A 26,826-nucleotide genomic window follows, 5' to 3' on the forward strand; every position below is an offset into this window, starting at 1 on the left:
CTCTTGAGGTGGCTATGAAGATTTTATTACTTATCAGTGCTGAGACCAACTGCCACCGGAGGAAAGACACGACCAACGCACAAGTGAAGTTGCAAGAATCACGCAAGTAGTTTATTACTCACAAATCCTATGGCGTGCCTGGGTACAGCTTAAGGGGCACTGTCTGCCTGCTCCTCTCAGCTGTCTTTGGTCAGAGGGTGGGGAGACAGACCACATTCAACATTGGAGTCTGGGCGACTACTGCAGCAGGGGTTGGGGGGGCTGTGGCTTGAGTACCTTTTCTGGGCTATGCCTTCTAACAGGTGTCAATATACAGGATTATCACCTCAAATCACCTTTTTGGGAGTTCCTCGCAGGGAGCCCTTTTTATGTTAATCTACCAAAATGTTACATCAAGCCACTTTTAAGGTGCTACTAGAGAAGCTTCTTGTTTATGTTAACCTACAGAGTTATGACATCAAGACACTTATCTATGTATAACTTCACAACTGAGCCTTGTGCGAAAGGCAGTCTGCCGATCATATCTGTACACACTAGATTAATTCCTAACCAGACAGCATAGCTTTAATTTCCTTAATTGCTTTTAATATTACAGTACATCCTAATTATTTCTATATATCTTCCTTATTTTTCTATATTTATATATATTTAATTACTATAACATTATACTACTGCAACAATTACATAGTTTCTTTTGGTGAAAATTGTTTCTCTTCTTCAACGTTTATGTCATATAACAGGAACCCCTAATTTATTCTGCAAAGATACAGGATGCCCTATTCCCATTTTTGCTCCTCTCAGCCATCTTGCTCTGGTAGTGTCAAAACAAAACCAAAAATAAACACACAAAAAAATAAGTTCACCTAGATTTTTGAGGCTAATCATCTAAATTTGATAGTTTTTTCCATTCATATTTGGTTTTAAATACTTTAAGTTTCTGTGAGATTTCTTTTACTCATGGGTAATCAAAGCATATGTTTAAATTCCAAATGCATGAATTTTTAAAATTCCCTCTTTTGGTAATTATTATCTAATTTAGTTTTCTTGAGGTCAGAGATTAGAATGTATATGATGCAGGTTTTTAAAAGTAGGTGAGAGTTGCTTTATGCTCAATAAATATAAATGTTCAGTAAGAAGTAATATTTTAGGCTTGGATATTTCAGATTATGGCATGAGAGGAAGGTCAAATCTTTAAAGAAAATTGAGAGAGGGAAAGAAAGGAAAAAAAAGAGAGAAAGAGAACAACTAGCAATGAATGAAAATCTGCTTTAGTTCTTACATGTCCAAATAAAGGACAGTAAGATAATTTACCATTTTTGTTTTAATCTCATTTAGCCTTATTTTTTTGCAATTTAATCTACTAAATACATTTTTAAATTAATTTTTAAAATTATTTTTATTTATTTATTCTTCTTTTTTAGAGGAGACAGAGAGATAAAGAGAGAGAGAGAGAGAGAAAGGGGGGAGGAGCAGGAAGCATCAACTCCCATATGTACCTTGACCAGGCAAACCCAGGGATTTGAACTGGTAACCTCAGCATTCCAGGTCGACATTTGATCCACTGAGCCACCATAGGCCAGGCCTAAATGAATTTTTTAAACTTATCTATCTATCTATCTATCTATCTATCTATCTATCTATCTATCTAACTATCATCTATCTATTTATCTATAATTGTTTTTGTATTTTTCTGAATTGAGAAGCAGGGAGACAGAGAGACAAACTCCCACATGCGCCAGACCAGGATCCACAGGCATACTCCCTAGGGGGTGATGCTCTGCCCATCTGGGCCATTGCTCCATTGTAACCTGAGCCATTCTAGTGCCTGAGGCAGAGGCCACAGAGCCATCCTCAGCACCGGGCCAGCTTTGCTCCAATGGAGCCTTGGCTGTGGGAGGGGAAGAGAGAGACAAAGAGGAAGGAGAGGGGGAGGGGTGGAGAAGCAGATGGGAGCTTCTCCTGTGTGCCCAGGCCAGGAAACAAACCCAGGACTCCCACACTGCTCTACCACTGAGCCAACTGGCCAGGGCAGACAGATATATTTAAAGAATGTTTTATTAGCCAAAGTCTTTCCACCTCCTCTAATAATGTATTATGAGTGCTACCTGAAGGCTGGTTTATGAAAACCTCCAAAGCCAGATCCCTGGTACTTAAGAGAAAGATTTGGTGGCAAGTGTCAACAGACCTGACCTGTGAATGACAGCGGGGGAAACTAGGAGTTGCAACACCATGGAAACGGTAACTGTATAATTGAAGACACTTTTCTGCCATATGTCATACATTTTTTAACTTGTCAGAAAAGTTATTCATATTTCTTAAAAATATATAATGGCTTTGTATATACCTGTAGTTTTCCAAATAAAATAGAATATAACTAGGGTTGAGCCTGAGATAAAGAGAGAAAAAAAGAAAGTCTGAATATTTATTTCTCTCCCACATAGACAAACTTTCTCAACAAGAAAGTTGATAAGCTTTCTTCAACCTCCTAGAGACCTACCTTATCATGTACTATGTATTCCCTTACAATCATAATTTCCTTCACTTTTCAATTTGAGGATTAAACTTCAATATTTCTTATCTGATGGCTCACAGTCTGTGGAACTGATTGAAGTCTGGGTAACCCATATGGTATATAATCTTTGACCTTCCTAATACTCTAGACCACGGGTAGTCAACCTTTTTATACCTACCGCCCACTTTTGTATCTCTGTTAGTAGTAAAATTTTCTAACCGCCCACTGGTTCCACAGTAATGGTGATTTAGAAAGTAGGGAAGTAACTTTACTTTATAAAATTTATAAAGCAGAGTTACAGCAAGTTAAAGCATATAATAATAATTACTTACCAAGTACTCTATTTCAGATTTTCGCTAAGTTTGGCAGAATAAATCTTTATAAAACAACTTACTATAGTTAAATCTATCTTTTTATTTATACTTTGGTTGCTCTGCTACCGCCCTCCATGAAAGCTGGATGCCCACTAGTGGGTGGTAGGGACCAGGTTGACTACCGCTGCTCTAGACAAAGGAATGCTTTGGGGAGAAGATCATACGAAAACAATGTAAGGCAATGGTATTTGTACAGTGATCATTCCCCTCCACTTAGCTTATTCTAAAAATTCAAAATGAGATACATACCTGGACAGACAGATAGACACATACACACACACATACACCATTGCTTGTAGTTTCATCAAGATATCAAAATCCAGAAATATGTTTTGTGTGGGTACTACAAAGTAGAAGAAATAACTCCACCATCCTTCTGACACATTGTTCATCCTTGACCCATGCAGCCAATTATGAAGGAGTTTACTTTGTATTATATATATATATATATATATGAGGAAGGAAGAAAATCTTACTTTATAGCTACAGGAAAACAACACTTCAAAGATATCTCTAGGCAAAAAATCCAAAGCAAAACAAACAAAAAACCTTCCCATCATAACCTATGATAAGAAACTAGTGAAAAAATTTATTATATTAAAAGCTGTTTCCTAAAACAAATACTATCCTTTTTCTAAAATGCACACATTTCCAGACACTTCAACTAACTCACAATGGCTTAGTAACAAGTCTTGCTAACTAATAAAAATTCCAATTGTTGTAAACTCTGATTTTCTGGGTTATTTTGCCAGAGGCTTATCACATGCAAAAATTCAGAAGTATGTATTTTAATAGTTATTTTAACTGCACATGTATAGATAGCTTTCCTATTCAGTTTTTTAAAAATAAAAATGGTCTTGTTTATTGTCCCATATACTTAAACCTCTATATCTCATGATTTTTGTTCACTATGATTCCCTAGGGCCACATCAAAGACATGTATAAATAATCTGTGGTTTTGAATGCTACATGTTCCAAGTATTTATATTCAGATTCTTTCAAACTTTGCCTCCATTAGAAGTCTTTAAGAGACACCCTTCAACTGGGGTGGTACACACATTAAAAATGTGTCACTAGAGCTAAAAGGTTTCCTCCCCCCCTCCCTCCCTTTTTGGCATGCTGTGTGCCTATCCTAAGCATTAAATATCTAGCTGTTGATTTGTGGCATACAAGCAGAGGTTGAAGCATGGACCCACTTTGAAGAAAGCTGCACAAGGCATTGATTCAGAAAACCCTTTATGGCCCTAAAAAGGGCTTAAATATACTTCCTGACAGTTGGTAAGCATTTATGAATAAAGCCTTTTTCCTCTTGCAAAAAACAAATGGGTTAAGCAGTTGTGGCCATCATCTATTTAGATACAGTCACACAAGAATATCTGGCATCTTTCCCAGAAGGAAATGTTTGCATAATGCAACAAATGGGCATGTAAGCTGGAATAATTCTGTTTAAGAATTATGCTGTCTGTCTGTGTATAGAGGGATACCTTCCCAGTGAACCTGGCTAAGTGAGGTATTATTATGGTGATCTATTCCCATGGCTCACATTTCCGCCCCAGGGAAGTATTATGGCACCTTTTCTTCCCTCCTATTCCCAACTTCCAAGTGCAGAACAGTTCTGAAATCTGAAAGAAAACCTTACAGAGAGAGCTAAACCCAAATGTGGGTACCTAAGAGTTGTTCAGTGTCATTTCAAACAGAGAATAAAGGTGCAGTAGAAACACCCTTTGGTCTTTTTCATTCGATTGACTTCTAGAATATTGGTCCTCACTATTTTCAAAGGACCCAATTCCGCCCCGAGAAGAAAGCCAACCGGTATTTTGTCAAGTGCCTTAAGCAAGTATGTCTTTTTCCAGGGAATGCTTAACTTCGTGAAGTCTCTAATTCATCTTGGTATGTCTGCAGGGCCTACAGCAGGGGTCCCCAAACTTTTTACACAGGGGGCCAGTTCACTGTCCCTCAGACCATTGGAGGGCCGGACTATAAAAAAAACTATGAACAAATCCCTATGCACACTGCACATATCTTATTTTAAAGTAAAAAAAACAAACAAAAAAAAACAAAACGGGAACAAATACAATATTTAAAATAAAGAACAAGTAAATTTAAATCAACAAACTGACCAGTATTTCAATGGGAACTATGCTCCTCTCACTGACCACCAATGAAAGAGGTGCCCCTTCCGGAAGTGCGGCGGGGGCCGGATAAATGGCCTCAGGGGGCCACATGTGGCCCGTGGGCCGTAGTTTGGGGCCCCTGGCCTACAGCCATGTCTTGCTCAATTAGCACTGTGAGGAGGGTGTGGAGAGAAGGCTGATGGGTAAAATGCTATTTCCACTTCATTCATATGCACAGTGAAAACCTCTATTTGTGGCATCATCTTGAATCCAAAGAGCAAAGAGAGGGCCTGTCTACCCTCAGAGGGTGCTAGGGAGACCAATTCTCCAAAAGAGTCACAGGGAAATACAGAGAAGTATTTATTAATGTCCAGTGGCTGGCTTCAAGTCCTTTGTTGGTTTTAAAACAGCCAAATGCTTCTGCGATTTCATAACTCAGATAAGTGTTAGAACTTGGCTGGCAGGTTTCAAAAAATGTAAATTTATTTACTTTCTTAGTCTCAGGGAAAGCAAGACTAAATATCAAGCAGCAGCCTTTTGCTGCCAATTCTACTATAAAGCAATAACTTAATAACAAAGAAAAATTGTCCTCTAATCTGCCTCTCCTTATTGGGAGAAGGGAAGAATTTATTTATACAATTATGTTGAAGTAATCAATAAGATGTACAAAATGCATCCTAACAAGGGGACCAGGCCCAGCTGCTATTTAAATGCTGACAATCATGCAGTGTCCAAGGGCAGGAGGTGACCACCGTCCCTGCTCTCCCTGCACAAACAGACAACGTTGCCAGTAGATTTCACCTAACTGTATCTTTTCATTCCATTCCATTGGGAACCAGAGGTTATTAGAACTAATAATTCTTCACCCACGCTGCATCTGAAAGACTGTGAAGAGCAGAAGAGCTCAATAGAGAGATGGCAAAGAAGAAAATCCGTGGAGAAATATCAGTCTTTGCTGCTATTTGCTTTCACTAAAATAGATGGGTAATTATGACACTTAAATGGAACACAACCTTAAGTGGCTCACTTGTCAGAGAGGAAAACGCATTAAGTGGGTGGTGGGCGAGGGCTACCAACATTCTGCCTGATTTTAACTTGCTCTGAAACTGTGGCCCATCCTTGAATTTGTGCTTTATTTCTAAGGTGCAGACAACTGAGTTTGAGCAATCTTTACTTTGGTGGCACCCCTTAGTGTTCCGCCACGGAACCTCAGCTGAGCCTTAGGATCAAGTTCTCAGCAAACTCTCAGAATCTGCCACACTCCTGGAATTCTGCACAGTCATCCATATGCTGTTTTCCCCTGCAGAAGGGCCCGGGGTCCTGATTCTAGGCCCAGCTCCTGGTCTAAAGCCTGTGCCACTGGACAGGGCGTATGCGTCACCTCGGAATCATGTGCTCCCTGTTGGCAACACCCAGAGTTTTTGTGTTTTGCCTCAACCACCAGATTGGTTATCCAGTTTCTAGGTCTCGCTCACACTGATCTGCTTCCAGTCCTGACCTCACCTTTCCCAAAGAGCATCCTCTCCCTGGCGATGCTCTCAAACCAACCACATTTCCAGAAGGTCTTTGCCACCCTCTAGACCAGGGGTCCCCAAACTATGGCCCGCGGGCCACATGCAGCCCCCTGAGGCCATTTATCCGGCCCCCCACCGCACTTCCGGAAGGGTCACCTCTTTCATTGGTGGTCAGTGAGAGGAGCACTGTATGTGGCGGCCCTCCAACGGTCTGAGGGACAGTGAACTGGCCCTCTGTGTAAAAAGTTTGGGGACCCCTGCAGGCTGCCTCACTTTACAGAGACCTACACACTTATAGCTTTAAGCCCGCTGAAGGTCTTGTTTTTCTAAAATTCCTGTGTCCTTACCACTAGTAAAGCTCTTACACATTAAATAAGGTAACCAATGTTGAATTACTACTTATGGATTCCACTTTACAAAATACATATATTTTTCGTGTAAAGTACAGCATAAGGAATATGGTCAATATTGTAATGATATGTATGGTGTTATATGGGTACTAGACTGACCACTTAGTAAGGTATATAAATGTCTACTCAGTATATTGTATGCCTGAAACTAATATTGTATGTCATCGGTAGTTATAAAATAAATTAATTTTAAAAAATTTAAATACATTTAAAATTTTTCAAAGTAATTTATACTTCATTTAAAACACACTACAAACACTGGCTTTTTCATGAGGTCCTATGTTTACCACTTTTTATAGAAAGAATAGTTATCCTCTAAGGGTTTCTTTGGCAAGTTCAGATTTTTGTATCCAGAGTTTCAAAGCAGACTCGGAGAGAATTTTGATCCCTCTGGAAGACATCCAAATGCTGTAACAATAATTTATGCTAGAGCAAAACTTTGCTAAAAAGCAGATCTGAAATAGAAATCATGTTTTATAAGCTATATGGATAGTTAAGCCATGAAGTTTGTTCCTAGATCTCAATTTTAAAGAGTTCTAGATTTTTACTCCAGTTCAAATCTATATTTACATTCTCTGGTTCATAATGATCTGAACATCTCTCTGAAGTCTAGACTACTGCCACTACTGACATCTGCACTGGATAATTATTTGGGGGCAATATCCTGTGTATTTTAGGGTGTTTGGCTGCACCCCTGGCTCTACCTACTGGAGCCTTCTAGTAGCGCACTTCCATTACCAGCTTCAGGACAACAGAAAATGCCTCCCCTTATTGACCAATGTCCCTGAGGAGAAAATTCCACTTCCCTGTGACCCCTGAACAGGTACTAATGATATCACCCATGAGATGAAAAATTTCTGAGCCCACCCTGACCTAATGGACCAGATTCTCTGGGTTATACCAAGGAAACTGGCCCTTAAGTAAGCTCTCCAGATGACTTGGATATGCACTCCAGTTTGGGATCCACAGAGGCCAGGGCCCAGTGAAGCGGAATACACTGGCTTTTACTATTTTTATCAAGTTCTTCATATAATTCTAATACTGACCACTTTGAGAACCACTAGAGTGGAGGTTCCTAAATTTGTCTGCATATTAGCATCACGTGGGGGGTGGGGAGTGGCACATAGATTTTTTAAAAATCCCAAAGTCTAGGTCACATCCCAGACCTGATTAAATCACAAACTTGGGGTTGGGACATAGGCATCAATACATTTGAAGCTCAAGGATTAGCTGCACATTAGAGTTCACCTGGGGGGCTTCTGTAAACACTTGTGACGGGTCCCACTTTCCAACAAGTCAGATTCAAGCGCAGGCTGTTTCCCTCAAATACAATGTCCCAGATGATTCATCAAGGACTGAGAACTACCGCTGTAAGGTTGCATTCATATTGAGAAGCAAGCAGAATGGTGCTACTAGGCATGCAGGCCTGGTTCCAGATGCCTGGGTTGGAACCCCACTTCCTGTTTGACCTTGGCCCAGTCAGTTAACTACTCTAAGCTCCCATGCATTCTCATTTGTCAAACAGAGAAGGTAATAATGGCACTTATTTAGGGGGTTGCTATGATGATTAGATGAAGTGACCCACTTAAAGCACTCTGCATGATGTCCTGGAACAAAATAAGTACTTAGTAATACTTACAATATTTTTTTTAAAGAAAAATGCTTATAAGTTTAAACATAAACTCAGGTGTTTTAGATTTTTTAAAATTCATTTTTGGAGAGAGGAGAGAGAGCGAGAGAAGGGGGAGGAGCAGGAAGCATCAACTCCCATATGTGCCTTGACCAGGCAAGCCAGGGGTTTTGAACTGGCAACCTCAGCATTGCAGGTCGACGCTTTATCCACCGTGCCACCACAGGTCAGGCCATAAGATTGAACATTAAGAAATAGATCTCTTCAAAGATAAACATTTATAGGCAAATATGGAATTCTTATTCCAAGGAAGACACACCTGATGTGCCCAGAGCTGTGTCTCTAGCAAATAGAACTTGGCTACATTTTCTGAAAGCTATCAATTTCAAATAAACTATTTTAATATTGCCAATCACCCAGGTATCCATACACAGAAGGCATGAGATGAAAACAGTCTTGTACGGCTACTGCCTTTCAAGGGTTTGCTGGATTCTAAGGCGAATCTAATGACAACAGCTCCTCAGGGAGACCCCTGGAGGCTGTGTGATTGGTAGACGGGAGGTGCGCTCCCTCTACTTACCCCCGTTAGCCTTGCTAGTACACACTGCCTCTACCTCCCTCTGTCCTACCTGCCCCTCACCCCAGCTGGTCCTGTACCTTGCCTCTTTGGAGCTGTTCTCATTTTCATGAACTTTTGGATGCAGAGATTAAGGTTGACATGTTGGCAGAGGATTATGACATCCACAGAAATGTCTCTCTGTGGTAAATATAGCTCAGTGGAGTCAGTATGTTCTAACATTTCTATAGACCCTGATTTTCTTCACAGCCTGTGCAAGATGTTGTACGTCTCCCAACAACTAATTGGAAATCAGCATTTATGTATAGACTATCTGTAAAAATAAGTATGCTGATGTATGTATATATGTGTAGATCCTAAAAATCAAGGTAGTTCAAAGAAAATCAAGGCAGGTTCTGATGAGAAATTAAGAAGATTTTGTGTCACACTGTAATTCTATTTTACCTTGTCAGTCTTTTGAACACATCCCGTATCTGTCGCAGAACCGTGAGTCTATGCATCAGCCAGGCATGGCGGGGCCTGAGAGAACTGCATCTGAATCCCAACCACAACTCGCTGCGCAGTGTCTTTGTGGCACATGCCAATCTAAGCCTTAGTTTCCTTAGCATTTTCCTAGCAGAGTTACTGTGGATGTGAGATGAGATAAAGAGTTGGTGACTCCCATGCCACTGTCCCCTCATCCTCTAGCTCCAGCTAGTCACCAACAGTAGCAGGTACAGACAAGTAGCCAATGCGGTTTCAAATTCCAGAGATGGTTTTTCAACATTTAATTCAAGCACCAAGAAGGAGGGAATCTTAATGATCCTATTAAATCATCGAAAGATATAAAAATAATGATATTCTATTACGGAAAGCTTTGTGTCATTTGCTCTTATATTTATAAAAAAATTAAATTAAGTCTAACATGCCACGACCTTTTGATTCTAAGAAACCCAAGTTCCCTTCTAGAAGGTGACAGAAGCCCAGTGCCCCAAATAGAAGCAAATGACTATGGACACAGTTGAACTCCCGAGTGTTCTGATCAGGCTGGTCACTGAGTGTCATGCTGACCTCTGCTCTGGACTCTGAACACCTGCAGGGAATAGACCACTTGCTCTTCATCCGTGGCAGGTGGCTCCCACCTTAAGGGTCCACCTTTATTTTTTTTAATTTATAGGCACAGTTTTTGCAATCCACCTTCCTTCTGACAGAACTATTCCTTCTTATCTTATATTATTGACAACATTTAGAAAAGGAACTTTAACAAGGGTATAAGAGAGACCGCTGAGGACTCTATCGACCCACTGGAACAGGAGGGAACAGTACAGTGAGGAAAACTGAGGCTCATGGCCCTATGAAAAGAGGAGCTCACTTTTTCCAGGGCCATTTTTCTGCCCTACAAACAAGGACACGGCTTTCTCTGGCAACTTTTTTTTTTTTTTTTTTTTTGGTCATGAATAAGAACATGAATAATTATAGCCTCAGCTGTACAGAGCCAGAATTTTAATACCACTTTCAACTATTTTAACTCATTTATTTCACAGTAAGTTATTTTTTTTCTGCAAGGAATCTAACAAGAACATACTGCTCATCAATCATCCACTTCAACGTGTCGAGTATTGACGTATGAATTACATTTAAAACAGAGAGAGGGAGAGCAAAAGGGAGCAGATGAATCAGTCTTACAAAAACAAGAGTCATTCTAAAGATCTGAAATCACAAGAGACATAAGTTCAAGAAATAAGTGAAAACCAATAGCAAATACTTTTCAAGGCTGAGGCCAAGCAAAGCCTCAAACAAACAGGCTCTCCTAACAAATTCAGCAGCCAGTGATTAACATTTGCTTCCATCCTTGTTGTCAGAATGGTATAAAAAATGAACGAACAAGTGCAGAGTTGATAGTCACCATTGATTTCGGGCAGCTCTCATAAACATCTCCATATTTTTTATTGCCAATATTACTGGCATCTCCAAAGCATTACACGATAAAATAATTCACAAGTATATGGAAAAGCTAGTTCTTCTGCATACAAATGACTAAAAACTGCACTAATTTTATAGGCAGAATCACATTTCCTTTGCACTGTTGTGTGTGTATGTGTAAATGCCCAGTCTTTTATGACAGTAATAGAAATCCTATGCTACCATCTCAAATTATGTGTCACAATCCCACGAATTAGATGCCAGAGAAAATTGCTATCCAGGAAAGACATTTACATTTTAAGTTTGCATTTCTTTGAACGCAGACATTCAAATAGTTACTGATTTCATTTTTAGTATCTCGTATGTAAAAACATGTCAGGAACTTGGACTGGGCTCCAGGGTGAGCAAGCAGCAGGGGGAATGTCCATATTTGGGGCTTTTGGATGAATGCTTCGTGGCCTGCATGCCAAGTAACTTATAGCTGGAGGTAAAACAGCAAGGGTGGTTAATGGGAAATGTTCCTCTCATGGAAAATAACAAAACGGCTAATATTCACTGAAGTGCTTAATGTGTAAGGCACTGTGCACATTGCCTTAAGTGCTTTATCCTGTTTATCTGATGCTTTTGTTATTTGAATTTTCAACACTTTTGATCCAGTATTCCATCAAGGGGCATCTCAGGGCAGATGGGACCGGGAAGGGACAGGCAGGATGGGACGCGCCCCAGTCTGGCTGTTCACCTCCCAGCACCAGTCACCTGGGGGAAGGCAGCCCCCCGGGATAAGCCCACTGTGCCTCTAACGTCTGGGTTCTCATAGCAAAAGCTAACAGCATCGCAGAAACGGGCCCACATTTTTCTGGGTTGTATACATTGTGTCCTTCAGAGGCACGATGACACCTGATGATGAATTGGTTAACATAGTGGCGGAATAGAGATGTCAATTTATGGATTCTCGGGGAAGAATGGGAATCCAGGAGACATAAATTACAGATTTTTTTTTGTCCCCCCTCCCCTACTTCACTACACACACACTGTTCTAACTTTAAAGCAATTTTTAAAAAATATCCAAATTGGAACTTTAGCAATTACTAAAACAGAAAGAGAAAGCAGGCTTTAGAACCAGGTGGAATTAAGGAGCCTTCACGTTTGCTCTGCGGATTTAGGAAAGAAACAAAACCTAAAGGGGAAAGAAACAAAACCTTACCCCTGTTTTCTTCTCCTGCTTCAACAACAGCAAGCTAAGTCCTGACCTGTGGTGGCGCAGTGGATAAGAGTGTTGACCTGGAACACTGAAGGGGAAAGAAACAAAACCTTACCCCTGTTTTCTTCTCCTGCTTCAACAACAGCAAGCTAAGTCCTGACCTGTGGTGGCGCAGTGGATAAGAGTGTTGACCTGGAACACTGAGGTCGCTGGTTTGAAACCCTGGGCTTGCCTGGTCAAAGCACATGTGGGAGTTGATGCTTCCTGCTCCTCCTCCCTCTCTAAAATGAATAAATAAAACTTAAAAAACAAAAACAAAAACAAAAAAACCCAGCAAGCTAATCTCACCTTTTGGTACAGCCCATGAGGACATATATAAAGCAAAATCTCCCATTAATTTTAAATGCTTTTTTATAATAGAAACATGGAGTAATCATGAAGAATATTTTAAGACTACATGTCCTCACATTTGCCGATGTTGCTGGAAACTCACCGAGAGAAGTAAATCATTACAGTCAGGACCCCTGTTGAATATCCTTAGACAGCAGTTACCAGTGACATTCCTTGATTAGACAAAAGCCCAAGGGGAGGACAAATCACAGTTAAGAGTCCTTGGTTTGTCTATTTTCCATAAAGTCTAGGCTCAAGCTGTCTTCTTTTAACAATTGTCTGTTTTATTTTAAAATAGTATGTGAGCAATTACTTCACTATGAAATGTCATATATTAATAAAAAGACATTTTGAATAAAAGAGCTTGTAAATATCATTTAGGCCCAGTGTTCCCGTGAATTAAATAAGTGGTATCTGAAGTCAGCTGTGAACCAACATGGATTAATTCCTTTTTTATGAAGCAGAGATCCAATCACTGTGGAGTAAAAACTGCCAATACACAGACAAAATGTCTCTGAAAGACCAAACAAACCTACAAAATCAAGACAAAAAGGTATCTGTTCATGAAATTGGATTTGTAAGTAGTATAACTCCCATTGAAAGACTAGACACGTTGGCATTTTGTGTTCTTGTTCAGTCTCATTAAACACAGGGGACAGTGCAACCTGGATTTACAATGGGGATTCGAGAGTGTGTGGGTCCCAATGCTCCTGCAGTTTATGCAGTTCCCGTAGTGCTTAAAGCTTCCAAAGACTGCTTATATTCATGAATGTTTTTAGTCTTAGCCACAGCACTATTCAGTAGGCAAGGAGCTCACTCATCAGCTAGAAGCTCTTAGTGAGGGCAAAGGATTTAACAAGGTCACAGGGCTGTAGCTGTTCAAGCCATTCCAAGAAGTCTCATGTACTCATAATTCATTTTATTCCCAAACACCTCTTCTGTACAGTAAGAACATTTGAGCCCCTTAAAATTCTCTCCTAAAGCTAAAATTTTATGAATCTGCACCTCAGTTTCCTCATTTCTATAATGGAGCTAACATTATAATAAGTACTTGACTGGGTATAATATAAGTTGATTTATGAAAAAGGCTCACCTAGGTAGCCAGAGTTTAAGACGTGAAGTGAGGACCCCTCTGGGCCCAATCAACTTGAGTTCACGTGACAGTGGGATAAAAATTGCAGGATGAGAGAGCTGGTGGGAATTTTTCAGAACTAAATATTCAAGTCACTAGGAAAAAAAGGTTAGACCTCATCTCCCAACAGTTAGAAAAGACATGAAATTAGGATGGATAAAGCCTTACAATGGGAATTAGGTAGATTAAAAAAAAATCTATAGCGGCTTTTTGAGGTTATAGGTTTATAGGTGTTGAGGTTGGAAGCTAAGCTAGAAATGAAAACTGTCATAACTAAAAAGATCTAGTCTGATGAAAGTTGTAACATAGCATATGTTGTCATCACATTTACATGTTCATAATAGTCAGGTCTAGAGCGATAGTTTGGGTGCTCAAAAAAAAATTCATCTTTTCTTCCTCTTTCCATGTCCTCTTGCTCCTCTTTTAATACTGGATGAAAGAGTCCTTACCCCAACTCACTTTAATTACTGAAGCATGTTTTGAGACAGTTATGGGAATAGCAGATATGACCTTTCAAATCAGAGAGTTGTCATAAAGAAGAGGAAGGTTGTGGTCAGAGTTGAGGAAGTAGCTTGGGCTACAAGCCAACTTATACCAGTAATATTTGCTTTTAAGTCTAAGCCACAGAAATATTGAGAAACGAAATAGCTTAAGTACATTGGGTTTTATTGGTCTCACTCAATAAAAACTCAGAGTAGGCTGTTCAGAGTACCAATTCTAAGTGCCTTCAAGGAACTAAGACCCACCATCTATTCCTTCATCTCTGGTGTATTAATTATCTATCACTGTGTAACAGTGTTATCACAAATTTACAGCTTACAATAGCCGTGATTGTTATCTTACAGTTTCTACAGGTCAGGAGTCCGGGAGTAGTTTAGCTGTCTTCTCGGCAAGACTGCAATCAATATGCTGGCTAGGGCTGGGTCCTCATCTGAAAGTTCAATTGCAGAAAGTAGTTTCTAAGCTTACAGAGTGGCTGGCATCTCAGTTTCATGTGGAGTGATAGGCTCATTCCATACTTTTTTATGAGCTGTTGGCTGAAACACCACAGTTTTTAGCTGGCTCTTGACCTCTGGCTCCCTCTAGCTCCTTGCCACATTCACTTCCCCAACATGGCCACTTGTTTCATAAAAGCCAGCAAGCGAGAGTCTCAGGAAGATGTTATAATCTTATGCAACAGAATCATAGGAGTGACATTCCATCACCTTTGCTAGACTATTGGTTAAAAGCCAGTCACAGATCCCTCTCACACTCGAGGGGAGGGAACTGCAGTGGGAGATAATCATCAGGAAGTGGGGATCATGGCAGGCCCTTACACCTGTCTGTCTGATGGCTTACAGAAGGCAGGGTGGGCGGGGCGATGGGTGAAGGAAGTAAAGGGGTTAAAAAGTACAAACTAGTAGTTACAGAATTATCACAGAGATGTAAATTTTAGCACAGGGAATTTGGTCAATAATATCATGGTAACTAAGTATGGGGCTGGGTGGGTACTTGAAATATTGGGGGGCACACTTCGTAAAGAACATGATTGTCTAACCACTATGCTGTACAATCTGAAATTAATACAGAATACTATTGAATATAAACTGTAATTGACTAAAAAAGAAAAAAACCTGCCATATCTGCACAGGCAAACAATAGCTATTACACGTCAAGACATCCCGTCTGCACTCGGCAGGAGGACCGCGATGGGGGTAGCGGTGCACCAGGAGACTGCCCCTGTGTTCCACTGGTCAGAGCTGTGTTGCACTGCCCTGCAGCCCAAAGGCACACCGGGAACTTTAGTTTTTAGCTTCTCCATCATCTATAACAGAGGCATCAAAGGGCTTGTACTATGTTAACTAGCTACAGGGTCTGCCACTAACTCCAAGGTGGAAAAGGAAGGCTGGAATGGTTTGGAAGAGGACCTATGGTTTCGGAACAGGAAGGGAAGGATTGGGATGACGAGGGTTTTAGGATGCCCCAAATGAGGGCTACTGGGCATGAAATTATCATAGTTGTCACATGACTAATTTTTCTTGCCTCTCAGGCAGATGTGGCCTGGGGAAATTGGGCGTGGAGTTCTCATATAAGTAAGAAATGTGGTTATGAAACAAGATAGATTTCCAAAGTACATGAAGAAAGCAGGCTGTAATTTTCTATTCAAAGCTTCAAAAATAATAACGTAAATGGACCTTCATTGTGTGTTTTTACATTGCATTGACCTTACTTTTTGCAAATCTAGCAAGAGTAGATGATAGCCTTATTTATTTATTTTTTATTCAGTGAAAGGAGGGGAGGGAGGCAGAGACAGATTCCCGCATGCGCCCTGACTGGGATCCATCCAGCAAGCCCACTAGGGGGTGATGCTCTGTCCATCTGGAGTATTGCTCTGTTGCTCAGCAACTGAGCTCTTCTTAGCACCTGAGGTGAAGGCCATGGAGCCATCCTCAGGGCCTGGGGCCAACTCATTCCAATCAAGCCATGGCTGTAGGAAGGAAAGAAAGAGAGAGACAGAGAGATAAGCAAGAGGGGGAGGGGTGGAGAAGCATATGGTTGCTTGTCCTGTGTGTCCTGATTGGCACACAGTACAGCTGCATGCTGGGCTGATGCTCTACCACTGAGCCAACTGGCCAGGGCCTATGATAGCCCTTTTCTGATGTTCCAAAGAACCTTAACATTCTGGTACAAAAGGTGTCATAAAAATGGAAAAGTTAACTGGTTATTTTCAGAAACTTTCTTAATATCATTATTTCTTTGTGTGAACTTTGTTTTCCTATGTACACCCTTAATGTTTCACTTGAAACGATTTACTTACTTTAAACTTTGGAATGAATAGCTCTCAATATAAATGGACCACACTATAAAAATTCAACTCCTGCTTATTTTATGTCAGAAAGAAACTAGGTAGGCTGCAACTTTCCACCAATGTGGTGGCACTGCCTCAGGGCCAACTTTCCTGGGACCTAACTACTTTATAATGATGAAAGAAAATCACGTTACCCTCTTGTTATGTGCTCCTTGGATATAAAATTGTTACTAAAAAAACTAGGCTCACCCTTGCCTGTAATATTTTTTTTTCTCTCCACTGCACAGTTTATTATTTCTTGATAGAATCAAGTCAAACTCTAGCCATATCAAGGTACTTTATGAAAACCTAGGCTAGTCTGTCAGCTGGAGAGATGAGTGGCAGCACAAAAGACTTGTAAATCAGTTCGGAGGCTTCTTTTTATTAACTTTCCAGAAAGAACATAACTGCTTCCCCAACATAGCCACTTGTTTCCTCAAAGTCAGCAAGAGAGAATCACTCAAGAAGATGTTATACTCTTATGCAACAGAATCACAAGAGTGACCTTCCATTACCTTTGTTAGTGTACTGGTTAAAAGCCAGTCACAGATCCCTCCCACACTCAACAGAATTTTAAACAAAGTTTTTAAGCTTTTCTTCTACTGAAATGTTTCAAGTTTATCATCATTTGGGCCAATAAACTGGAATATAGTCACATATCCTCTGTTTTTATCTAGCACATTTCTTCCAAATTTCAACACTGATTTAAAATCTTATTTGTTGCTAAAGCTGAGCAGTAAGCAAAGAGTAGTATCGAGGAGCAGCAGATCTGTTAAACCTACCGCCAGCTGTTTCCCAGGTAGAAATGACAGACCATTTTGAAGTAAGGACTAAGACCGCCCACAGTGAGAAGCAATAAGACTGCGAAACAAAAGAGGAGCGCTTGCCCATGATGCTCTTCGGGGGGCATTAAAACGAAAGATTTTAGAATCGGAGGCCTAGGTGCACCTAGTCACTTGGAGTTCATGTTTTGTACAAGTAAGAGATCTAGTTGACAATCGATTTTTATTTCATATCTGATTGGTTTTTCTCAACTCCTTATTTTTGACATAAACAGGTCAAAGGGATTCAGGGTAAGCTGAGCTGTGTTCTGATGTCACCTGACATCAGTTATCAGTTGGACCCTGGAGGACTGCTTCTCAGGCTCACACAGACGCTTTGTATTTAAAAGGGGAATAAAAGTGACACCTTGGGCATAAGATGATGATGTAGTGATATCTCACAGTCTAAGACCTTTCAGGTAGTGCTGGCATCTCTTGGGGACTTTCCTCTGTATGAGGAAGTCTTACGGGGTCAGTCATCTCTTCCCAGCTGGCTTTCCCAGGGATCAGCATTCCAGCAGGCTCCCCATTCTAATATGTTGTATACACGCAATGACCTAGTACAGTTCCTGCTCTAACAAGTTACGGACTGCAAATTTAGTAGCATAGAACAACACCAATTTATTCTTATAGTTTTATGTCCAGGACAGTGCAAGAGAGGCAGGAGGTTCGAGTGAGAGGATACACTGTTGCTGGTTTTGAAACTGGAAGAATGACGATTCCATAATCAAAGGAATGCAGGCAGTCTCTGGAAGCTGGAAAAGGAAACGGATTCACCTCTAGAGCTACTGACACCTGAATGTTGGGCAAGTAAGTTTGTAATATTTGTGTTATTTGATTTTGCTCACTTTTATTGTTAAAAATGGCCGCTGCCCAGATATGTGATCTGTGAAACTGTTAATTACCTTCCTGCTTGGGAAGGGGCTTTGTTATGCTAATGTGTGCTGGAGGAGGGGTTTTGCACCAAAAAGTTTAAGAAGAAGAAAGAAGAAGAAGAAAGAGGTCGTGTTTTTCAGAGTGAGAGCAGGGAGGAAGAGTACTGGAGAGGAAGAACCCAAGATGGAGGGGAAGGAGACAGAAGCCAGTTTGTGCAGAGAGTAAGAAGCCATTTTGGCAGATGGGGAACCAGAGGTGACTTAGACTGGTGGGGGCCTTTGATTCTAGGAAAAGCTGGAAAAAATTCTTCTGGTTTTGCAACTGAAGAATGTGCGAGTGGGTTTTGGTGCACGGTGTGTTTGTTTTTACTCTCCGGGCCAGTTGCGAGGCTAGAATAAAGGAATGGCCCACCAGTTTTTGGCTCAGCAGTTTCTTTACCATCTGACCGAATCTAATAAGAACCTGCATGTGCCTGGCTGTGATGACCATGGCTACTAGCCTTACATCTGGACATTGACACTGTGGGGCCCATGCCAGACTTCTGACCCCACGGTTGTGTAAGCCAGGCCCTGGGACCTCTGAAGACTCAACACATTTATTTTATTGAAATTATCTTCTCCCCTCTTCTCTCTAGGGAAGAAGTATTTGAAAAAAAATATGGAAACATGTAGAATTGGGGATCTCTTGCTTAAGAGGCATGGGCCCAGCCCTGACGTGGACCATCTCTCTTACCTTTAATCCCCATGTGTGTACACTGTTTCCATCCTGACCTGCTAAGTTCCCGTAGGCTAGTAATAGTGGAACCTGCTAACTGCAGCAGCAGTTTGGAGATTAATGGTCTTTCTGAATGGTGGCAAGCACCATGCTTCTTAGTTTGAGCTCCTCACAAACAGGAACATTTCTATGTAGTTTCCGAACCTGATATAATTTTCTCTTTGGGAACACAAAAAGATTACATTTTCCAGGCTTTCGTAGGGTTAGGTATAGATATGTGACTGAGTTCTGACCTAGAGAATGTGAGTTAGAGGAAAACTTCCTTCCAAGAGAAGGAAACCTTATATTTGGAATGTAAATGAATCCCTCCGGAGAAAGATTTGTTTACATTAGATAAATGTCTCTCCCTCTCTTGGTGGCAGTGGTGGGGTACACAGATGCCAAGCTCCTATATAAGCTCCCAGTTTCATAACTCTCTCCTGTGGCAAAAATAAAAAATAAAAAAGTACCTTTTTCATTTGTAGTCTGTCTTTCTTCACTGGGAAATAACATGTGAAGAACCAGTTCAGTTACTGCTGTAAACAACAGGTCTGATTGCTGATCCTGAAGCCCCATATTTGCTTTTGGGATGAAATAAATACTGATAGTTAGAACCACTCCTGTATTCCTTTATATTCTCTCTTCCCTTCCTTCTGGCTGGATACAGAGTGTTCACGGGAGGGCTCCCAGACCTTAGGGTAAAGCCAGGCTCCTAGACAGTGGGACCCTGTGTCTCTGGGTGTCTGCATGGTGAGGCTCTCCCTGGGTGGCCCATGTTGGACTGTGATGTGAGCAGAAAATCTTCCCTTAACATTTTAAGCCACTGGGATTTTCTCAGGTGGTTAAAACAACTACCTAACTTGAAAACGAATGGCTCTCGGTTCTCATAATAACCTCACATCAAAAGCACCAAGTTAGTAGGACATCACATCTACATAAAGGCTACAGATCAATGAATACAGTATTTTTTATGCTAATGGTTATTTTCAGATAATTTATATTAACAAAAATGGAAATAATCTTTAAAATGTTATTCAAAATACTTAGCATAGTATCGATAAACAGTAGAAGACATTATATAATAATAATGTTATCATTTTGAACACTGATATAATAGACCTATTCAGACTTCATTTAAATTTAAATATGCAAATGTTCCTTTTGAAGGAGAGGTTTAGCATATTATATTGTAATGACATTCAGCTTCCCTTCAAAACCTAGCTAATTCAAATCACTTTTGAAAAATTGACAACTGTTCCTTGTTACAAAGAGCATAAATGAGATGCTTTTATAATTTTTACCGGCTAAAGGTAATCACTTATGCTAATTATACTTGATACTTACATAACACTTTGCTTCAGAACATTAATGCTTCTTTTTTGGGAAAAAAATTAAGTTTTCCCATTGATTTAAGAGAGATTGAGAGAGAGAGAGACATCAACTTGTTGTTTTGCTTTGTTAGCACTCACTGATTGCTTTTTTTTTAATTTTTTTTCTTGGCATTTTTTACTTTTTTTAGTATTCATTTTAGAGAGGAGAGAGAGAGGGAGAGAGAGAGACAGAGAGAGGAGAGAGAGACAGGGGGGAGGAGCTGGAAGCATCAACTCCCATATGTGCCTTGACCAGGCAAGCCCAAGGTTTCGAACCGGCGACCTCAGCATTTCCAGGTCGACGCTTTATCCACTGCGCCACCACAGGTCAGGCCACTGATTGCTTCTTGTATATGCCCTGACTGGGGGTCGAATGCACAACCTCTGGTGCACTAGGACAACACTTTATTCACTGAGTCACTCAAGCAGGGCCTGTATAATAATACCTTTTATTACAGATGTTCAAAACATTCTGTAAGCCAGGAATTCAGATTTAGTGTGTGTATGTGTGTCGGTCTGTCTAATATCTATAAACAGATAAAAAACAATGCAAGTCCCCTCAGGACAGATGTTTCCCCACAGCTCTATGGACACCACGGTGCAGACAAGGGGAACTCAACAAAGGTCCAAGGATGGAGATTATTCATACTGATGCGGCTGACATCAGAGTCTAGCAGTAAATGCAAGTGTCCAGAGCCACTGAATTCAGGGCATGGTCACAAGCGTCCGGTGGGGATGGCACTGGGGTCCATATTCAAGTAGATTAGTCTTGTGGGAGGTCTTGACTGTGCTTGATTCCCTTGGTCTCTACTGTTTTTCAGGACTTCTTACTTCTCTTCATTGAGTTAATGAGCTACTCAATATTCTAAAGCATGCTTTGTTTCCTTCAAGTTGACCTGAGTTGGTTTTTATTTTTAGAAACCAAAATCTTAACTGCCACAGAAATCTTTGAAATGATTGTGTTTGGTCTAAAAGTTTTGTTAAAAGGGAAAGTTGGTGCCAGAAGAAGGGCAATCTCTAGGGTTTCTGTCTGCTCAAGGAACCCAGGTAGCTGCCTGAGACCCCTTTGGCCTTGAGGGCGGCAGTCCCAGCTGCTGATGTCCTGCCTCCCTCTCAAAACCTCTGGTGGGAAGCTCTGCCACTCACTAAGGCACAGGTGTTTCAGAACAGCACGACTGAACCTACCAATCCTGATTCACATGCCCACAGTCACACAGGGAGTCAGCACCACATTTGTGATCATAAATCCAGTCTCTAATTTCCAACCTGGTCCCTTGCCCTACAAATGGTCTAATGGACAGTCCTGCACTATTCCTTCATGGGAATAAAGGCAAATAGAATCTCCTTGTAGCTTTTTATTGTTTAGGCCAAATCATCTTTGCCTCTTTCTTGCTGTCTTTCCTTCCCTTCTCACTCCTACTTCTAGTCATGCCTTGTTACTTAAAGGATTTTAAGCACCTGCCAAATAGTCACTATTTTTCAGCTTTCCCCTAAAGCAGACACTGCTCAGAAGATAGCTTTGACCTCACTGGATTTGGGGATCAAAGGCCCTAGTTATGTACTGAAAAAAAGCCATCTGTCCAGAGGGCCATCTGGGATGTCAATATCCCTCCAAAAGTCTTGACCACAAGAGGAGGCTGGTTAAAGAGTCATTTCCTCCCACACATTCCTTGGGATTTTTGTCACTTCTTGCTCTCTTTAGAATTGTCTTAGATTTAGGGAGAGCCTCAGGGTGTCTGCTTTAAGGTTCCTGTATGTATTGGTCTAGGTGAGGGGTCAGGAACCAATGGCTCATGAACCAGATGTGGCTCTTTTGATGACTGCATCTGGCTCGCAGATAAATCTTTAATAAAAATAATAATAACATTAAAAATATAAAACATTCTCATGTATTACAATCCATTCATTTCCTACTGCTCATGTTCATGGTTGCGGGTGGCTGGAGCCAATCACAGCTGTCCTCCAGGACAACACCAAATTTTTATTGGATAATGTGTAACGTACATGGGTCACTGTGAAGTCAGGAAGTAAACTTCCCTCCTTTTAATCAAGTAGTCAGCTAGCTAATTGCAGAAACTCTTTTGAAGAAGATGGCTAAAAGAAAAAAAGATGAGGAGTATCGTACTTTTCAGCAGGAATGGACAGAGGAATTGCCTTTGTGGAGAGAGCAGGTTCTGCAGTGTGTCTAATATGCAATGATAAAATTGCATCGATGAAATGGTCAAATATAAAGCGGCACTTTGACACACGCCATACTACATTTGCATAGAAGTATCCAGTGGGGGACAGCAGGAAGAAAGCATGTCAAGAGCTACTGTGCAGAGTGCAAGCTAGTCAGCAGCAACTCCGTGTTTGGACCCAACAAGGTGACTGGAATTCGGCTAGCTTTGCTGATGCTTTAGCAATTGTGAGAAATGGAAAGCCATTCACAGATGGGGAGTATACCAAAACATTCATGCTTGATGTTGCCAATGAACTTTTTGACGACTTTTCGGATAAAGACAAGATAATCAAACTAACAAAAGACATGCCTCTGTTGGCAAGAACTGTTCACAATCATACCATCTGATGGCAAAGCAAATAGAGGCAACACAAGTGAAGGACATAAATGCAGCACCATTCTTTTCTCTTGCTTTGGATGAGTCAACAGACGTAAGCCATTTATCCCAGTTCAGTGTGATTGCAAGGTATGCTGTTGGTGACACACTATGTGAGGAAAGTCTTGCTGTTTTGCCTATGAAAGAGACAACAAGAGGGGAGGATTTATTCAAGTCTTTCACTGAGTTCGCTAAAGAAAAAAATCTACTGATGGATAAACTTATTTCGGTGTGTACTGATGGTGCTCCATGCATGGTGGGGAAAAACAGAGGATTCGTAGCACTTCTTCATGAACATGAAAAAAGGACCCATCCTAAGTTTTCACTGCATGCTAAATCAGGAGGTGCTTTGTGCTCAGATGTGTGGCAAGCAGCTTGATGAGGTGATGTCGCTGGTCATTCGGGTGGTCAACTTTATTGTTGCGTGAGCTTTAAATGATCACCAGTTTAAAACACTGCTGGATGAAGTTGGGAATAATTATCCTGATCTGCTTCTGCACAGCAATGTGCGTTGGTTGTCAAGAGGGAAGGTGCTCAGCCGTTTTGCGGCTTGTCTGAGTGAAATCCGGACTTTTCTTGAAATGAAAAACATCAAGCATCCTGAGTTAGCTAACACTGAGTGACTCCTGAAGTTCTACTATCTCGTGAACTTGACTGAATATCTGAACCAGCTCAATGTGAAAATGCAAGGTGTTGGAAATACAGTCTTATCCCTTCAACAAGCAGTGTTTATATTTGCAAACAGCTGGAACTCTTCATCGCTGATATTGAAACAGGTCGTTTACTACACTTTGAAAAACTGGGCGAGTTTAAAGATGCATGCACAGCAAGTGACCCTGCTCAATGTCTTGATCTCCAGCAGCTAGCAGGCTTCATATCTAATCTCCTGCAGTCATTTAAAGCATGCTTTGGACAATTTCATGAGCGCACTCATCTTTTTAGGTTCATCACCCACCCATCCACATGAGTGTGCAGTGGACAGCACCGACCTGAGTTACATCCCCGATGTCTCCGTCAGAGATTTTGAGCTCTAAGCTGCTGACCTGAAGACCTCAGACATGTGGGTGAATAAGTTCAAGTCACTGAATGAAGATTTGGAAAGACCTGCATGACAGCAAGCAGAGTTGGCGAGCAAACACAAGTGGAGAGAAATGAAAAAACTTCAACCTGCGGACCAGCTGATTGTCAAAACTTAGAACACGCTTCCTGTCACATACCACACACTGCAGCGTGTAAGTATTGCTGTACTGACAATGTTTGGCTCTACGTATACATGTGAGCAGTCTTTCTCACATCTAAAGAACGTTAAGACCAACGTACGATCACGTTTAACGAATGGAAGTCTCAACGCCTGCATGAAGCTTAACCTCACCACGTATCAACCAGACTACAAAGCCATCAGCAAAATTATGCAGCACCAGAAGTTGCATTAATGGTAAGAAGTACTTCATTCATCACTGGTTAGCAACAGCATAACAACGTTATTAAAAACAATTCAGACTTATTGTACTTTTAAAAGTGTTGGTCTTACATAAAATGTACACATTTACTTGTATTTAGTGTTAAACATATTGTATGGCTCTCACGGAATTACATTTTAAAATATGTGGCATTCATGGCTCTCTCAGCCAAAAAGGTTCCTGACTCCTGGTCTAGGTCTAGACACAAAAAATTTGAGAGCTCATTGTAAACTCAACAACAAAGAAATCAGTCAGAGGAGCTATTCTTTTATGGTGTCTAAAAAACACAACTGTGAATTCCTCCTAATCATTCCCCATAGTCTTCAACATACAGAAGAGTCAGATTACTTTTATAAGTATTCCCACATAAATGGGGTGCTCAGTAAATTCTTTCAACGCTAGGGCCCCTGGGAACTAACGAAGATCCTGTCTATGTATAAAGTTGAAGTGATCCTGATTTTAAAGATATAGAAAGTAAAGCTTGCTGAAGTTGAATAACTTGTCTAAGGTTAGTGACATAGTTAAGTGAGAGCTGGGATGTGAACTGAGGTGCATCTGATTCCCAAACCCACGCCCTTTCCCACTCCACGACCTGCCTGTGCTGTTGAACACAATTGATTGCTAGCACTTCCATTGTTGGTCAATCATTAGATGGGAGCCCTGGATCTCAGATGACACACACAAGCTAAGTAACTGTCCTTTTCTTTTTCTCCTCAAACTGAAGTGATACCATGTGAGCAAAAGCATCAGGCCTGGATAATACAGTCAACCACCCCTCCAAGTACTAGTAAAAAACAAGAACTCCTATGCTACAAGCTATTGAATTTAGGGTTCTTATAGTTTGGGGGTTGTCTATTTCTTTACAGGAATCCTTCCTAATCTGTCATGACAAGGATGTCCTAGATTTGGTTTTTTCTTATTTTTGGGAGTTTTTAGGTCCTGCAATGGGGTAAAGTGAGATGAGGAGCTGTAAGGGGTGGCATTGCTCTTTGTTGAATTTTATATCACTTTACTACGTTTTGCAAGGACAAAATGGATTCAGAAGACCTTTGCTCTTTTCCCCTCTTCCAATACACCCCATCTTCCAATAAGGGAAATAACATATAAAAGTGGAAAGAGGGAAATTAAATCATTTTCTGAATTTTCAACAACCTTGAACCCCAAGAGTAGTTGCCTCTGGGTGTTGTTTTGCTAGAAATAAGGCCACCTGATGATTTAGTCCTGATAGAAAATGGTTATTCCTTTTGCCCAGTTTCCATGAAACACATGAATGGTAAAGAGAAGAGACTTAGCAGAACTTCTACGACAGCTCAAGCAAGTGGTTTATGAGCAGAAGTAGAGACAAGTGACCATGACATGGGATCTCTGAAGCAAGTTAGCAGGAGACTTTTCAATGCACATGAGGCCTACATAGAGGAATTGGACAAGCGTGTTTGAAACTGATCTCATCTGTCTTAATGAGAAGTAGAGACTATTGTTAGAGTTCAGCTCGTTGGTCTATATGGTGTGGGGTGTGCACTTCATTAATTTCAAGCCTGCATATAAACAAAGCAAATCCCATGAGGGTAGTCTATACAAAATCATGGCTAGGAATATATAAAAAATAGATATTGAATAATACAAATAGCTTACTAAACAAAGTAAAGATTTTCTTTGTCTTACCCAATCCTTATATAAAATTCTTCTGTACTTTAAGATTTAAAATTCTCTGTGACTACTGCTATTCCTTTTTAGTGTATTTCTAATTCATCTTGCCACAGACTCAGGCATCATTCAGCGCATGAAGGCTCTGAATTGTGATGCCCACTGAGAGGAATACCAACAGCAGTTAAGTTTCAAAGAAAATAAAAGGAGGAAAAGTTGGTAGAGTTAAAAAAGATGCTGTTTCTTTAAATTCTGTTGGTGAACCGTCCTACCTGAGATGACTGTATGAATGCACAAGGATGTAGCTTTGACAGGAAGCGCTTGTGTTGGAAAGTGTTTGGCTCAGCTTTGTCAAGATTCTGGACAGACAGCAGAGGCAACTGCAGTCTGGCACAAACACAGCCCAGTGAACCCCGAGTTGGGGTAATAGTGTATCCCAGGTCACTTCATCCCAGAGTGAGATCTGCTAAGTCGGGCCTCGCAGCTGTCAGCACGCCCTCCCAATCCCAGTTCTAATCCCTACACACAGACCAGCTAGGAGAAAATGCTGTGAATGGCTCACTGGCAGCACAGTGACAACCCCACTTGTGTAAGGCTCCTTTAAGGCTCTTATATGCAGTTGAGCCTTGAACAATTGGGTATCAGGAGCACCAACTCCCCGTGCAGTCAAAATCCACATTTCTCTAGGTTTCCCCCCAAACAGAACTGCTCAGAAGATATCT

This window comes from Saccopteryx bilineata, chromosome 7 (genome assembly GCF_036850765.1).
Source record: "Saccopteryx bilineata isolate mSacBil1 chromosome 7, mSacBil1_pri_phased_curated, whole genome shotgun sequence".
NCBI lineage: Eukaryota > Metazoa > Chordata > Mammalia > Chiroptera > Emballonuridae > Saccopteryx > Saccopteryx bilineata.